Genomic DNA, 15,906 nt, shown 5'->3' with positions numbered 1-15,906 from the left:
GAGAGATGTATTAATAAAAATATAATTCTATTTTAATATTCCATAACCTGCATTTCTATCTAACATTATGTTGTTATAGATATTTTTTCATTAAATTTTTGGCTCTGTAACCATTTTTATGACTTCTTAATATTCTGTTGTTTGTATGTAATTATTTATTTAAATAGTCACATGTTTCTCTTCATAGACTTTTAGATTGTTTTCAGTATTTCAGCCATATAAACACACTGCTCTTAACCAACTTGTGCACATATCTTTATATTGTTTTGCTAGTTCAATATTAGGACAAATTTTGCAAAGAAGCATCTATTATCAATCTTGAAATATCTGAGATTTTACATTATTTTCAAAGCATACATATTAGTTTGCCACAATTTTATGTTAGTTGAAGATATGAAATTTCTAAACCAGAGATATAGGAGAGTTTAGTATTCATATCAGTCACAGTAGCCAGAGTATTAACATTTCTCTCTCTCTCTGTCTCTTTCTCTGTGTGTGTGCATGTGTGTGTGTGTGTGTGTGTGTGTGCATGCGCACATGGGGTGTGTTTAATTCTCCAGCTCTTCATTCCTAAAGAGTGACTAAAAGAGGTGCAAGTTATATCTTCACATATAGTGGATATTTTTACAAGAGAGAAACCCTGAACTTTGAGAACACGAACCATTGATGATGGATAATAATCACATGTGCTCTTGGCTCTGGTGTAAGACGTTATCTTTATCTGTCACAGTTGTGAGACAACCTGCCCTTTTGCACTGGAGGAAAACATTTATGTCTTCCACTATATAATATCCTTGGAAAGGTAGTTAAGGATGGAGAATAGTCTGTGCCTCGCTTTCAAGATGCATAGTAATGTGAAAGACTCAGGGTGAATTATGCCTAATAGAACAATTGGGTCTGAGCACATTTGCATAAGAATTGCCAAATGGCTCTATTTAAAGTTTAGCTTAATTTCTATTCCTACCAATTATTTATGTAAGTTCATATCTTTCTACACCTTCAGCTACGTTGAGTTTTGTAGACTTTTCAAAATTTAGGTATTGCAATTGGGGAAAATGGCACTTCATGTTTTTGTAATTTTTAATTTATTTTCTTACTGCTGAGATTACATATATTTTCATATTTATGCTTGCCATTCATGATTCTTCTGTTGTGAAATGCCCTGTCATGACTTTTGTCAAATTTTTCTGTTGATAATTTTATCTTTTTTGACAATTTGTAGATGGCCTTAGTATATTAAAATATGATTACGTTGTATACCATGTGATGCAAATGTATGCTATAAATTTCTCACTGTTTTTGTCTTTATTAGCTGCAGAAATTTGCAGCATGATTTGTACTCATTAAAATTCCTGACTTTTCAGAAATTCTAATTTCCTTTCCATAAATAGCTCTGTATTTAAAAATGAGTTAAATAACATTATGCAAAATGAAATGCATGCAGTATTTGCTAAATTCATAGTCAGTTCAAATACCTATACCTTCCACAAATATACTAGCAGTGCTTTTGTTTTTTCTCCCTGAAATATCAAGTTCGGTGTGAGCAGTTATCTTGTCACATTAGTATAAAAGCACAATATTATAAAACACGGGCACTCCAAAAGTTTAGCCCTCCAGAATTCTTTGAATTCCAAAAAATCCATGCTCAATGAATCCCTTAGCAAATTTCATGACCTAGCCATCTGATAGCATTCAACAAAATTAAATAACTTATCTTCTTCAGATTCTTCCAAATCTGATAAACTGACCATGGTTAGCAGCATAAACACCAAAAACTTCACTGGTTTGATCATTTTTTCACATGACTTCACTATACAAAGCACACATGTACATGATAAATAATGAAGTAGAACAATATACAGAAAATTTCAATTTTTTATTTGACTAAACTGTTGAAATCTTCTCTTTTATTGCAGATGCCTGATGTATAGAAACTGAATTCAATTTTTATAGGTTTTGAGGAAATTTTCTCATTATTTATTGATAGGTAGCTAAATATTTGGTATTGAATAGACGTTGGAAACATATTTTGTGATGATTTCAGGGAAAATCAGTGATGAAAGGATTAACCACTCAAAAAAAAGCTGAAAAACAATTATATATATATATATAATGTCAAAAATAAGAATTAATCAAAACTTTAAACTATATAGGAAAAATCAACTCTAAATGAATTAAGGGCTTTGCTACCAATGCAATTAGAAATTAAAAAGGCAAAGTAACAACAGGTGTCCCTGAAACCCAGAGAACCACAAGAATTACTCTGAAAAATTATATTCAAATATTGGTATAACTAAAATAAATGGAGAAAGAAAAAGACATATACGAATTCACAAAACTGAACCAAGAAAATACAAAAACTCTATGTAGGCTCATGATGAGCAATGGAATAAAAGCAGCAACAAAAACCCCACCAGCAAAGAAAAGTGCAGGACCTGGGCAACTCCCTGATGAATTTTAAGAAAACATCAAGGAAGAATTAATGACAATGCTCCTCAAACTCTGTAATAAAATTTCAAGGGAAGGAACACTATCAAACTCACTTCTTGAAGCTGGCATTACCCTAATGCCAACTGAAAATGAATTTCTTTAATGAACATAGATGCAAATTCATCAGCAAGATACTTGCAAACAGAATGTAACATAAGTTTAATATCATATATCGTAACCAAACTGGGCTTATCCCCAACTGTGCAAGGATAGTTCAACATGTGCAATTCAATTAAAATGATACAGCATGTAAACAAAATCCAGGATGAAATTTGCATGACCATCTCAATAGATAGATAAAAAGCCTTTGATAAAATCCAACATCTATTCATATAAAATCTTGAGAAAAAATAGGTATAGAAGGGTCTTATCTCAAACTCATAAAATCAAGGTATGACAAACCCATTAGCAACATCACACTACATGAGGAAATATTTGAAAGCATTCCTTTAAATCAGGAACAAGCAAAGAGTGTCCATTTTCACCACTCCTGTTCAATATGCTATGCAAACTTTAGCCAGAGCAATCAGCGAAGAGAATGATGTAAGAGGGATTAGAATAGAAAAAGCACAAGTTAAAATCTTTATTTGCAGATTACATGGTAGTTCACACAGAAGATGTGAAAACTCCATCAGAGAATGCTTACAAATAATAATCATACTAAACAAAGTGGTGGGACCCAAATTCAACAAATAAAATTCAAAAACATTCCTGTCAGCAACAATTAATTCACCATGAGACAAATGAGGAAAATAAGCCCATTCAATGTAGATGGAAAAATTAAGTACCTAGGAATTAAGCTAACCAAGAAAGTGAAAGGCCTCTAAATTAAAAGCAAAGGCTTTTGAAAATAAATGCTGAAGAGGACATTAAACAATGGAAAGACATCCTCTGTTACTGGATAAGAGAACCAAAATTGTCAAAATGGCCACAATAACAAAATTATGTATAGATTTAAAGCCATTCTGATCAAAATGCTGCCAGGATTTTTAGCAGAACTAGAAAAATCAATGCTAAAATATATGCCCAACCCAAAGAGACCAGAATACCAAAGCAGTCCTGAGCAACAAGAGTAAAACAGGAGTCTTTACAGCCCTAAACTTTAAGTTCCACTACAAATATATAGTAATAAAAATAGCATGATATTGACACAAAAACAGACATATTGACCAACACAGTAGAATAAGGGATGCAGAAATATCTTTAACTACATACTGGACAAAGGGGGTAAAAATGTTTGATAATGAAAATTTCGACTCTTTTTAACAAATAGTGCTGAGAAAACTGATTATTCACATGAATAGACCTATATCTCTTACCAAAAACAAATAAAAATGGATCAAAGGCCAAGATGCAAAAACAGAAACACTGATTCTGTTCAAAGAAAAACAGTGATAAAACTCATGAAGACATAGGTAAGACTTTCTAAACAGAATCCCAATTGCATAAGATACAATATCAATAATCAACAAAACCACTGTCTCAAATTTAAAACAATAAAAACTTCTGTATAGGAAATAAAACAACTAACAGATCAAAGAGAAGAACTAGAGAATGATAAATTTTTCCAGCTATTCCTTGCTCAGCAGACTAATATCTAGAATATATGAAGAACTCAAAGGGGCCAGGGATTTAGCTCAGTGGCAACACACCTGCCTCACAAGCACAAGGTCATGAGTTCAATCCCTGGTACCAAAAGAAAAAAGTACTTAAATAAACTACCCCAAATAAAAGACCAATAAAAAATCAGGCAACTGTGAGCCAGGAGCATGCCCAGAGAGGAGCTGCATGAGGAGCTCCCACTGGAGGCCCCCCATTCCATTGCTAAGTGCTCAGGCCCCAGCCAGAAGCCCACTCTGACAACAGGTAAGCTCAAGGATCTAGGCCACAACTCTGAACCCAGGAATTGGTGTACTAGTGAGCAGCAGAATAAAGGCTGCTCGGTGGCTTGCTGAAAATTCAAGACCACTGGGTGACCAAAAATAACCACAACAAAGACACAGCAGGTTGCATCTGTTGAAATGAGAAGACATGTAAATAAGTCTCAAAATCAGACTTCCAGATTACCTAAGGGAAACCCAAAGGGCAACAAGATGGAATAATCTAATACTCAACCACCTGGACTCCCTGGACTGGCAACACAAGGGGGCCTGGAAAAACTGAAATTAGAAATAATTTCTCAGATAACAGCAGAGATTGTACCCATAGTACAAGACATGATTAATAAATCTAGAGCAGACACAGAAAAAAAATAGAGGAGCTGAGGAATATGATGGAATTCCAACATAGGAAACAAATGGAATATATAAAACAGATGCAAGCAGATTTCCAAGGGATTAAAAACTCCACTGAAAGTTTATGCAGCAGAATGAGCCAACATGAACATAGAATTTCAGATGTAGAAGATAGGACTGCAATTAGTGACCAGGAAAAGAAAAATTTCTAAAAAATAGTAAGGAACCACAAGAAATCAATGTAGCAGCTGCTAGATGATGCAAAAAAATATAACATCAGAGTGATTGGAGTCAAGAAAGAAACAGGAGCGAGTGCAGATGACATAAAAAAAAAATGTTCACAGAAGTAATGGCAGAAAATTTCCCAAATAGGGGGAAAGAACTTGACATCGAAATAAGTGAGGGATATAGGATTCCAGCTAGCCACGATCAAAACAAATTTACACATATGCATATAATAGGTAAGATTCCAGAAAACCAACAGAACAAAATTCTACAAGCAGTTAGAAAAAAGAAACAAATCATATACAAAGGAAAGTCCATCAGAATCACAGCAGACTTCTCAACACAAACCATCAAGGCAAGAAGAGCTTGGAGTGACGTATTTCAAACCCTAAAGGAAAACAACCTCCAATCCAGATTGATGTACCCTGCAAAACTATCTTTCAAAATTGATGGAGAAATAAGATACTTTCATGACAAGGAGCACCTTAGGAAGTTCATGAATACCAACCAGCACTTGAAAAAATTTTAAACAATAACCTAGGAGAAGACAATGAGGATCACAACCCCAGGAAGCCCTGCAGAATGAATCCATTGGGCATGACAAGAAAATAAATGAAAAGGGGGAGAATCCAACAAAGAGAAAAACTCATGACAAGGATAAGTCAATACATATTAGTTATAACCATCAATGTTAATGGTCTCAATTCACCAATCAAAAGAAATAAACTGGCAGAATGGGTCAAGGGCCAAGATCCAACAATATGCTGCATACAAGAAACACACTTAATTCAAAAAGAAATTTCATAGACTGAAAGTTAAAGGGTAGAAAACAATAATCCGTATGACAGGAACCTGAAAAAAAGCAGGAGTAGCTATCTTCTTTGCAGATCCAGTGGATTTCAAACCAACACTGATTAAGAGAGACAAAGAAGGACACAACATCCTTGCAAAGGGAACAATCCAAAAGGAAGTGATGACAATCATAAATATTTATGCACCAAACACTAGGGCACTAAACTATATAAAACAAATGCTAACAGACATGAAAAATCATATAAGCACTAATACAATAGTAGTGGGGGACCTCAATACCCCACTCTCACAAATGGATAGACCAACTAGACAAAAAATAATCAATGAAATACTAGAACTCAATCAAACTCTTGAACAAATGAACTTAACAGATGTTTACAGAGTGTTTTATCCTACAAAATCAGAACACACATTCTTTTCAGCTTCACATGGTTTGTTCTCCAAAATAGACCACATACTTACTCATAGAACATGTTTAAGTAAGTGCAAAGGCATTGTAGTTATTCCCTGTACATTATCAGACCATAGTGCGATGAAATTGGACATAATAGCAAAAGAAACTGCAAGAATTTCATAAACACATGGAAATTAACAACATACATCTGAATAACCAATGGGTCACAGAGGAAATTAAAGAAGAAATCAGACAGTTCTACAATTAAATGACAATGCCAGTACAACATATTGGAAACTATGGGACCCAATGAAAGCAGTCTTATGAGGGAAAATCATAGCAGTAAATACTCATATTAGGAAAATAGATTGAGCTCAATTATACAAACTGATGTTCAGCTTCAAGCTTCTAGAAAAAGAAGAGCAGGACAAATCCAAAGCTCATACAAGGGGTGAAATTATAAAGATCAGGGCAGAAATCAATACAATGGAGACTAAGAGAACAATACAAAAAAAAATCAATGAACCCAAGAGTTGGTTCTTCGAAAGCATAATTGAAACTGACAAACCCTTAGCCAAACTTATCAAAAACAGGAAAGAAAAGGCCCAAATCCCTACAATTAGGAATGAAAAGGGTGAAATTACAATGGATCCGGCAGAAATCCAGAGAATCATAAATACCTACTTTGAGAACCTATACACCAATAAGATGGAAAACACAGAAGAAATGGACAGATTCCTAGATACATATGAATTAAAAAGTTGAATGAAGACGACCTAAAAATTCTAAATGACCGAATATCAACCCAGGAAATTGAGAACATAATTAAAAACTTACAAGCTAAGAAAACCCTGGATCCTGATGGCTTCACTGCTGAATTCTCTACAAGACATTTAGAGAGGAACTATTGGCACTAGAAATTGAAAGGGAAACAATACTCCTGAATTTATTCCTGGAAGCAAGCATTACCTTGATCCCCAAAGTAGAGAAAGAACCAACCAAAAAAGAGAATCTCACTAATCTCACTAATGAACATAGATGCAAAATTCCTTAATAAGATACTGGCAAATAAGATACTGGCAAATAGAATGCAGATGATCATACATCCTGACCAAATGGGATTCATCCCAGGAAAGCAGGGATGGTTCAATATATGCAAATCAATCAATGTAATACACTATATCAATAGAGCCAAGGACAAAAAACATGATCATCTCAATAGATGCAGAAAAAGCATTTGACAAAATCCAACATGCATTTGTGATAAAAGCCCTACAAAAAATTGGAATAGACTGTCTCTACGTCAATCTGATAAAAGCTACCTATGAAAAACCAACAGCCAATATCATACTAAATGGTCAAAAACTGAAATCCTTCACACTAAAATCAGGGACAAGACAAGGATGTCCACTATCACCACTCCTGTTCTATATAGTTTTGGAAACATTAGCCACAGCAATTAGACAAAAGAAAGAAATAAGGGGAATAAAGATAGGAAATGAAGTAGTAAAATTGCCATTATTTGCAGATGACATGATACTCTATACAGAAGACTGCAAGAACTCCACCAAAAGTCTTCTACACTTTATTATCAAATTCAGTAGAGTAGCTGGATATAAGGTCAACACACAAAAATCAATAGCATTCCTCTACACGAACAACAGACTCACTGAGACAGAAATAAGGCAAACAATTCCTTTCACAATAGCATCCAAAAAATTGAAATACCTAGGAGTCAACCTAACAAAACATATCAAAGAACTTTCCTCTGAAAACTATGGCTCTCTGCAAAGAGAGATTGAAGATGATATCAGAAAATGGAACGTCATCCCTTGCTCCTGGGTAGGAAGGATCAACATAGTGAAAAACCCCATACTTCCAAAATTGCTATATAGATTCAATGCAATCCCAATTGAAAACCCAGCAGCATATTTCACTGGAGAAAACAATCCAAAAATTAATTTGGAAAAAGCAGAGACCTAGGAGAGCAAAAGCAATGCTACACAATAAAGACAATGTAGGGGGTATCTCAGTCCCCACCTTTAGACTATACTACAAAGCTATCATGATAAAAACAGCATGATACTGGCAAAGATACAGAGCTGAGGACCAGTGGAACAGATTAGAAGATGCAGAAACAATTCCAGACACACTCAGCCACCTCATCTTTGACAAAGGAGCCAAACATGCTCACTGGAGGAATAATAGCCTCTTCAATAAATGGTGCTAGAAAAATTGGGCTTCAACTTGCCAAAGATTAAAACTAGACCTATATCCCTTATAATGCACTAAACTAAAATAAAAATGGGTTAAAGATCTAAATATTAAAACAGAAACATTAAACTGTCTGGAAGAGAGGTTAGGAAGAACTCTTAAAGACATTAGTGTAGGAAAAGATTTTATGAACAAAACCTCAGTTGCCATAAAATAGCACTAACAGTCAAGAAGTGGGTACTCTTCTTATTAGAAAACTTTTGCACAGCAAGAGAAACCACCAACAGTGTGAAGAGACAACCCACAATATGGGAAATAATTTTCACCAGCTGTCCCTCAAACAAAAGTCTACTGTCTAGAATATATAAAGAACTTTTAAAAAAATCAGACTTCCCAAATTTAAAGACCCAATCCAAAAATGGGCATCTGAAATGAACAGACATTTCTCAGACAAAAAGTACAAATAGCAAATAAACATATGAATAAATGTTCAACATCACTGGTCTTTGGAGAGATGCAGATGAAAACAATTCTGAGATTCCACCTCACCCCAGAAGGAATGGCTGCTATCATGAAATCAAGCAATGACAAATGCTGCCGGGGCTGTGGGGAAAGAGGAAACCTACTCCACTGCTGGTGTTAGTATAGCCTGGTACAACCACTGTGGAAATCAGTATTGAGATACCTCAACAAACTAAGACTGGAAGTCCCATTTGACCCAGCTATTTCCCTGCTGGGTATCTTCCTCAAAGAATTAAAAGAAGTATACCAAAGTAATGTATGTGTAGCCATGTTTTCAGCAGCACAATTCATGATAGCTAAAACTTTGAAACAAACTAATTGCCCATCAACTGGAGACTGGATAAAGAAAATGTGTGTGTGTGTTTTTTTTTTTTTTTTTAATAAAATGGAGTATTACTCAGCCATAATGAACAAGAAACCAGGGACATTTATAGCTAAATGGATGCACATTGAGGCAATACTTTTAAGTGAAATAAATAGGACACACATGTGTAAATACCGAATAGTTTTAATGTGAGAAACTGAAAGTGTAAATAAGGACTAAAAGGTATAATAGATAATGTGAAATAGGAAGAAAAGGTGCAAAAGGGAAGGGCAAGTGGGAGGGGTAGGGGAAAGGAAAGAAGGGAATGGAATTAATATGAGAAAAAGAAAAAATGGAAACAAAGTCTTTGTAGATATGCAGGGATGGAGGGGTTGAAGGGAGGGCAGGGGAATGGGGAAAAAATAATATCCAAGATGGATTATGTAAAGGTGCAAATTTCCAATGATGAATGTCATTATATTGTATAACTTAAATGTACCAATGTAATTAATAAAAACATAATTCAAATATATATACAGCACCTGATTAGACAGGCTTATTGAAAAATATCTTCATCACTTCTTCACCAAACTTTGTGTGAGGTTTCCTTAACTAGGACATACTGTCAACTATAGAAATGGTACTGATCATTGTGATATTGATGTTACAAAAAAGTATTAAATTGAGAATGTTGTATTTATACTTTGGATTTTGGCAACCTGTTTTTTGAGCCTTCATCATTGGTCACTTTACTACAATTTCAAATGTTTTCTGTGTTAAAGTTCAATAACTTGCTTATCATTCTTAGCCAAAGAGTGAAATATGCAGTGAAACATAACAACAGCTGGGAGTTTCATAGATGAACCAACCCACAACTTGCTTGACTGATTTTTAATAAGAAAGGCTGCTTAAATAGACAAACTTTTGTTTCTGAACAATAAATTGTTGATAGATGACTGTTTGGATAAATAAATGGTTAACATTTAGATCAATTAAAGCTTAATGAACTTTGGGAACATTTGGATTTCAAAAGTAAATCTTTTATCAAAGAAAGTTTTTGATCAATAAAAGAATAAATCTTTCTCATCTGACTAGTTAGAAGAATTCAAAGCACAATTTGCTGAATAATTTAGTCAAATAATAAATAATTTTGAAAAAAAGGGCAATTAAAATGAATAGATACTGATCGAATGAAGTACAAATGGCCAATAAATACATGGAAAAATGGTCAGCATTGTTAGATATTATAGAAGTAAAAATCAAAATAATAATAAGATCCTATCTTACTATAATAAGGACAGCTATTACCAAAGACTCAGAAATCAACAAATGCTGCGGAGGTTGTGGGCAAAAAGGAAATCTTTATATGTTTGGTAGGAATGTAATCTATAGGCACTATGGAAATCTTTTTGGAGAGTCCTCAAAATATAAAACGAGAAATTCCATTTACCGCAGCTTTACCTGTACTGGGTATCTTTCTCAAAGAGCTAGTCATTATATTACTGTGATACATATATGTCCATGTTTCTAGCAGCACAATTCAGAGTAAGTAAATTATACAAGAGCCTTATGCCCACCAACACAGGAATGGGTAGATAGATACATAGACAGATAGATGAGCAGTACTCAGTCATAAGGAAGAATAAATTTAAGTCATCCATAGGAAAATGCATGGATCTTGAGACTACTACACTAAGTGAAATAAATCAGACCGAGAAGGTAACATACCTCATGAATTATTTTTGTATGAGAGAACTAAACTATAAATAATTTTAAAAGAAAAAATAAAAGAGATGGTAGGAAATAGAGTAGCGGCTTTTGGGGGATAGAAAGGGAATCTAGGGAAGATGGGAGAGGGGAAGCTGACCACTATCCGTATAAACACTCAGTGACTACCAACTTAGTGTAGGTAATGAACTTCTTAATCAAGCATATTAAATGCTAACCATGAAGTAAAACATTGACTGTTTTTACTATATTAACTTCTTTTTTTTTTTTTTTTTTTTTTGGTACCGGGGATTGAACTCGGGTCTTTGTGCTTGGGCAGCAGGCGGCAAAACCACTGAGCTAAATCCCTGGCCCATTAACTTCTTTTTAAATTAAAACATATCCTAAATATTTTTCAAAGACAAAATATTGCGAAAAGATATGTGCAATGTATATTTATTAAACAGCTTAAACTAGCAAAATAAATTTATACATTAATCATTATTGTTTTTTGTTTTGTTTTGTTTTTTTAGTCATGGAAATTTCACTGAAGCTTTTATTGCCTCTGTTGGGAGGATGACAGGGAGTGTAAGGAACACAACTGATCTTACAGAGATAGGCAGATGATATTCACTAAAGAGAACCTTGATCTCAAGTATTTTTATATGTGGGCACTTCTCATTTTACATTTTACTATTTAAAAAGCATTACATTTTAAAATATATACCTGTTCTGACATTTACCAAAGAGGAAACTGGTTCAACTTGAAACAAAGAATCAGCATGGGGAGTTGACCGGAATGGAGACTGAAATGCTTAGGAATTAAAGCAATTCAAGTTACTTGTATGTGTGTGTGTGTTTTCCTCTGACAGACTCACATACTCTCTTACACACACACACACACTAGCCATGTGTAAGCATTTTTAGTACAAAATATTCTCTGTATCAGAAATTTATCTTTAAAACAGTCACAACACATTCAATCAGTTCTTTTCATCCCTAGTAATAGCTTTGTTTAATTCTAAGATGCCATCATAGTGAACAATCTTAACTTTTATGCTACATAATTATATTCAAAGCTTTATGTATTTTTGTTTATAATTACACAGTAATTATAAATGTTTAGTACCAAACTGATGACAAACACTATTTTGTTGAAAAGATCTTGCATTTAAAAGAAAAATCTGTAAAACTCAAGACACTAGGCCACAACCAATATCAGAATTTTACGAAAACAATTTATAATGAGGGAAAAAAATGGGATCTCATTTCAAAACACAACATACTTGAAATAATCTGAAAATAATATTGTAGCTCAAAATCTTCAAGACAGGAAATAAAAGTACATATATTTTTATATCTTTGAAAACTTTTTCATAATTGAAATTCCTCTTCATATGTACAAAAATAAAATCAGGAAACACTGAAAACAGCAGGATTCTTCTCCTTTTTTTTTTCTTTTAATAGCTAATTCCAATAACCTGAGCAGAAATTTTCAAATTTTTCTTTTGATAAAATTGCATTCTTGAATTAAAAGTTATGACTGGAATATTAATAAAATACTTCATCAATTTCAAAATTATGTAAAAAATCAATTTTAATAAGTCATTTTTTTTGCTTAAATTATTTTATCTGTATATTTTAGGCATACAATATGATTACATTTATCATGGGTGCTTGTACCTGTACATGATGTATCTTGGTTCTTATTTTTTCCCCATTACCTGTGTGCCCTTCACCCCCTCCACCCTTCCCTATTTACATAGACTTTGTTTCCATTTTTTTTCTTTTCTCATAATTTTTCCTTTCTATTCTTTCCTTTCCCCATCACCTCCCTCCGCCCCTAACCCTTTGGACCTTTTCCTATTTCAAAGTATCAATTATTAGTTATTAATCCTTTTAATCCTTATTTACACTCTGTTTCTCACACTAGAGAAACTATTCAGTATTTACACATGTGTGTCCTATATATTTCACTTAAGAGTATGGACTCAATATGCATCCATTTAGCTATAAATAACTCTAGTTTCTTATTCTTTATGGCTGAGTAGTACTCCATTTTATAAAAAAATCCACATCTTCTTTATCCAGTCTCCAGTTGATGGTCACTTGGGCTGTTTCCAAGCTTTAGCTATTACAAACAGTGCCACTATGAACATGGGTGCACATACATCTCTGTGGTATGATTCTTTCCATTCTTTTGGGAAAATACCCAGCAGGGGAATAGCTGGGTCAAATGGGACCTCCAGCCCTAGTTCTTTGAGGTATCTTCACACTGATTTCCATATTGGTCACTCCATTCTGCACTCCCACCAACAATGTAGAAAGGTTCCTTTCTCTCCACACCCCCGCCAGCATTCGTTAATTTTTAATGTCATTTTTTCTTGAAATCACTTATGCATCAGCATAAAATGTACTGCTATTCTGAAGTGCATTCCTTTATTGATATCAATGCTAGGCCCTAAAGATTACTTGGATATACCAGGCAAAGTCTGTTCCTAGTAAAGACCATGGTCATCCAAAATTTGAAGTTCAGCATTTTTAAATTTGCTTTACAGAAATGCTTAAGAAAGCACTTAACCCTTCTTCACATGACAGTAAGTAAACAAAAATGAGCAATTTAGACAAGAAAGTTATTCATGGGTCCCCTAACCAAAAAAATAATACCAAAAAACCAAAAATGGCAGGGGAGGAGTTCCATACAAGACAACATTCTGCTTTGATGTGAAAAAGGAGCTAATATAACACAAAAACAGTAGAGACTAAATAATTTACAAAAATAGAAGCCACATTGGTATTTTTTATCAAGTATATGCTTGTTTGAAAATCTTTGCTCCTGAAGTAAATATTTGGCAACCACAGTGATTAGCAGTTAAGGCAATTTCAACAAAATAAGAAGTCATCAAAAACGGACTACTTGTCTGAAAGAGCAATACCTATATTATATAGACTGAACTTCATGGTTCATCACAACCATTTCCAAAATTTAATTCATACTATCCTTTTCATAAATTAAGAGAATTTCATTTGTGTTCCATAGTGTGATGACCAAAAAAGGAAGAAAAAAACCTGAAAACAAAAATAAACCCTCATGCCTAAATTTAGGATATTATATTGTATAGCAATTAAAAACATTCAAAATAAATTAAATAGTTTAACTTATTTGATAAGCATATGAGCATTTCAAAAGTATAATGAAATACAATTATGTGGTGGATAATGTAGACAAGAGAAGAATCTAATATTATGCAGACATCTGCTAAATAAAAGCTCCCTGTAGGGCCATTGGTAAGTACAGACTATTTCTGTGGAATCTTTTTGAAACTGAGAGTCTAAAACACAATACATTTTTCAAGTAGGCACCACGTTATCCTAAAAAATTTTCACGATGGTTGTTTTGACATTTCTCTCATCAGATATTCTACTTACATCAACAATACATGTGATTTGCCAGGAAAAAAAAATCCTTCCAAACCAAAACACCATTCCAGATCCTATACACTTAAATATATCACTCTTATTGGAAGTACTATCAGCATAGTCTTTGCAACTAGCCCAAAGCATATATTTAAGAAGTTTTTATAAGTTGTTTGTGATGTTCATTATGTTTAATTCTTATGCCAAACTGTTTTCTGATGAAGACAGCATTGTGCTTTATGCAAGAAGGGAAACCTCAGAATAATCACCATAAAGCTTCTAAGACTTATGTGAGAATAAACTAGGATGGTCCACAGATATTAAGATGAAATCCACAAAGTTGGAATTATAAATGATTAGAGTGGCCCAGACTAGAAGACAAGCCCAAACCACCATTTGAAGAATGAAATATGATATGGTCCAAAATGTATCCTTAAAGTTTTGTCTCAACCCTTAGTCTAAATCGTGAGGATTGATCTTCAGTTCAGTCCAGCCAGCAGAAATTGTGCAATTTTCTGGTGTATTTATTGTACAGACTATGTACATTCTAGAAGGTTCTTTTAGTGCTACACTGTTGTACTTTTTGTCCCAGCAATTTGTAGGGGTGCAAATCCAACAAAACCATCAATGAGAACAGGCCATGCTCCTTCTTTCTCATAATTAGACATGTCATCTGCAATCACTGTACTGCAGTGTAAAAGAAGATTCCAAGTATCTTTTGGTATTGATCATTTATGATGTTACAACAAAAATTTATTCCATAAGTCTAAGAATTTAAATCTTCCATTAAGCACTAAGTTCCAGTAGGCAATGGCTATTTCTAGATCTAACCCTTTTTGTCCTGGATTCTTTGAAAAATTAAAAGTAAACTGGTAAAAATCCTTATATCATCCTGTTTCTTTCAATTCTTGTTCCATCTTGGGTATTTGAACCTTTAGCTTTTCTATGCTGTCACATCCTAATTCTGTCATGCTGTCCATGAACTCCTTCTTGGAGAACTCACACTGTGTTGCTGCTCTGAACTCCCATGCAATGCTCAAAACACTTAGGCTGGTTAGATCAAGTACCAGTTCATCACAGAATTGCTGTATACCATCTATTTCAACTTTATTTTCATCTTGAGGCTCTTTGTGTCTATTGTATAGTTGTTCTAACTCCTTCCTGTCCAATGATCCTTTTACACTCTCTCATATATACAGTTCAGGATTTTGGAAAATTTCTGTTGCAACATCTAACTTCTGGTCATTTTGAGAAAGACAACTTACTGCAGTTTTTTCACTAGATTGTGTGAAGATCATAAACTGTTGAACTTTATCTTTCTGAGATGATTTCAACTTGTTCATGTTGGTGTACTCCAGGCCTCTCCCCTCCTCCTCAGGCTCCGCAGCGAATGGACTGCAGCTGCAGCTGCAGCGGCTCCTCTCACCGGCTCGCTAGGCTCCTGCTCATGCGCAGTGCAGGCAGCCCTCCTGGCACCGCCCAAGGAGGCTGCTCCTGGCCACATTAATCATTATTGTAAAGATAAACAGCACAAAAAGAATAAATATCATTATGTAAATATTTTAAAGAGAGATGGCTACTAAACA

The 15,906-nt window shown here is 34.1% G+C and overlaps 1 pseudogene; it reads right to left on the bottom strand.

The window, feature by feature from the left end:
* Nucleotides 1–14,831: 14,831 nt before the first annotated feature.
* Nucleotides 14,832–15,663, bottom strand: LOC101724795 (DCN1-like protein 1 pseudogene; annotated as a pseudogene).
* Between the last annotated feature and the right edge of the window lie 243 nt (nt 15,664–15,906).

The sequence above is a fragment of the Heterocephalus glaber genome, unplaced genomic scaffold (genome assembly GCF_053883595.1).
Source record: "Heterocephalus glaber isolate CG9 unplaced genomic scaffold, H.glaber_assembly_v1.0 deba00001613, whole genome shotgun sequence".
NCBI classification, from domain to species: Eukaryota; Metazoa; Chordata; class Mammalia; order Rodentia; family Bathyergidae; genus Heterocephalus; species Heterocephalus glaber.
Note: the sequence above shows the minus strand (reverse complement) of the source record. Positions and strands in the feature narration are given on the sequence as shown.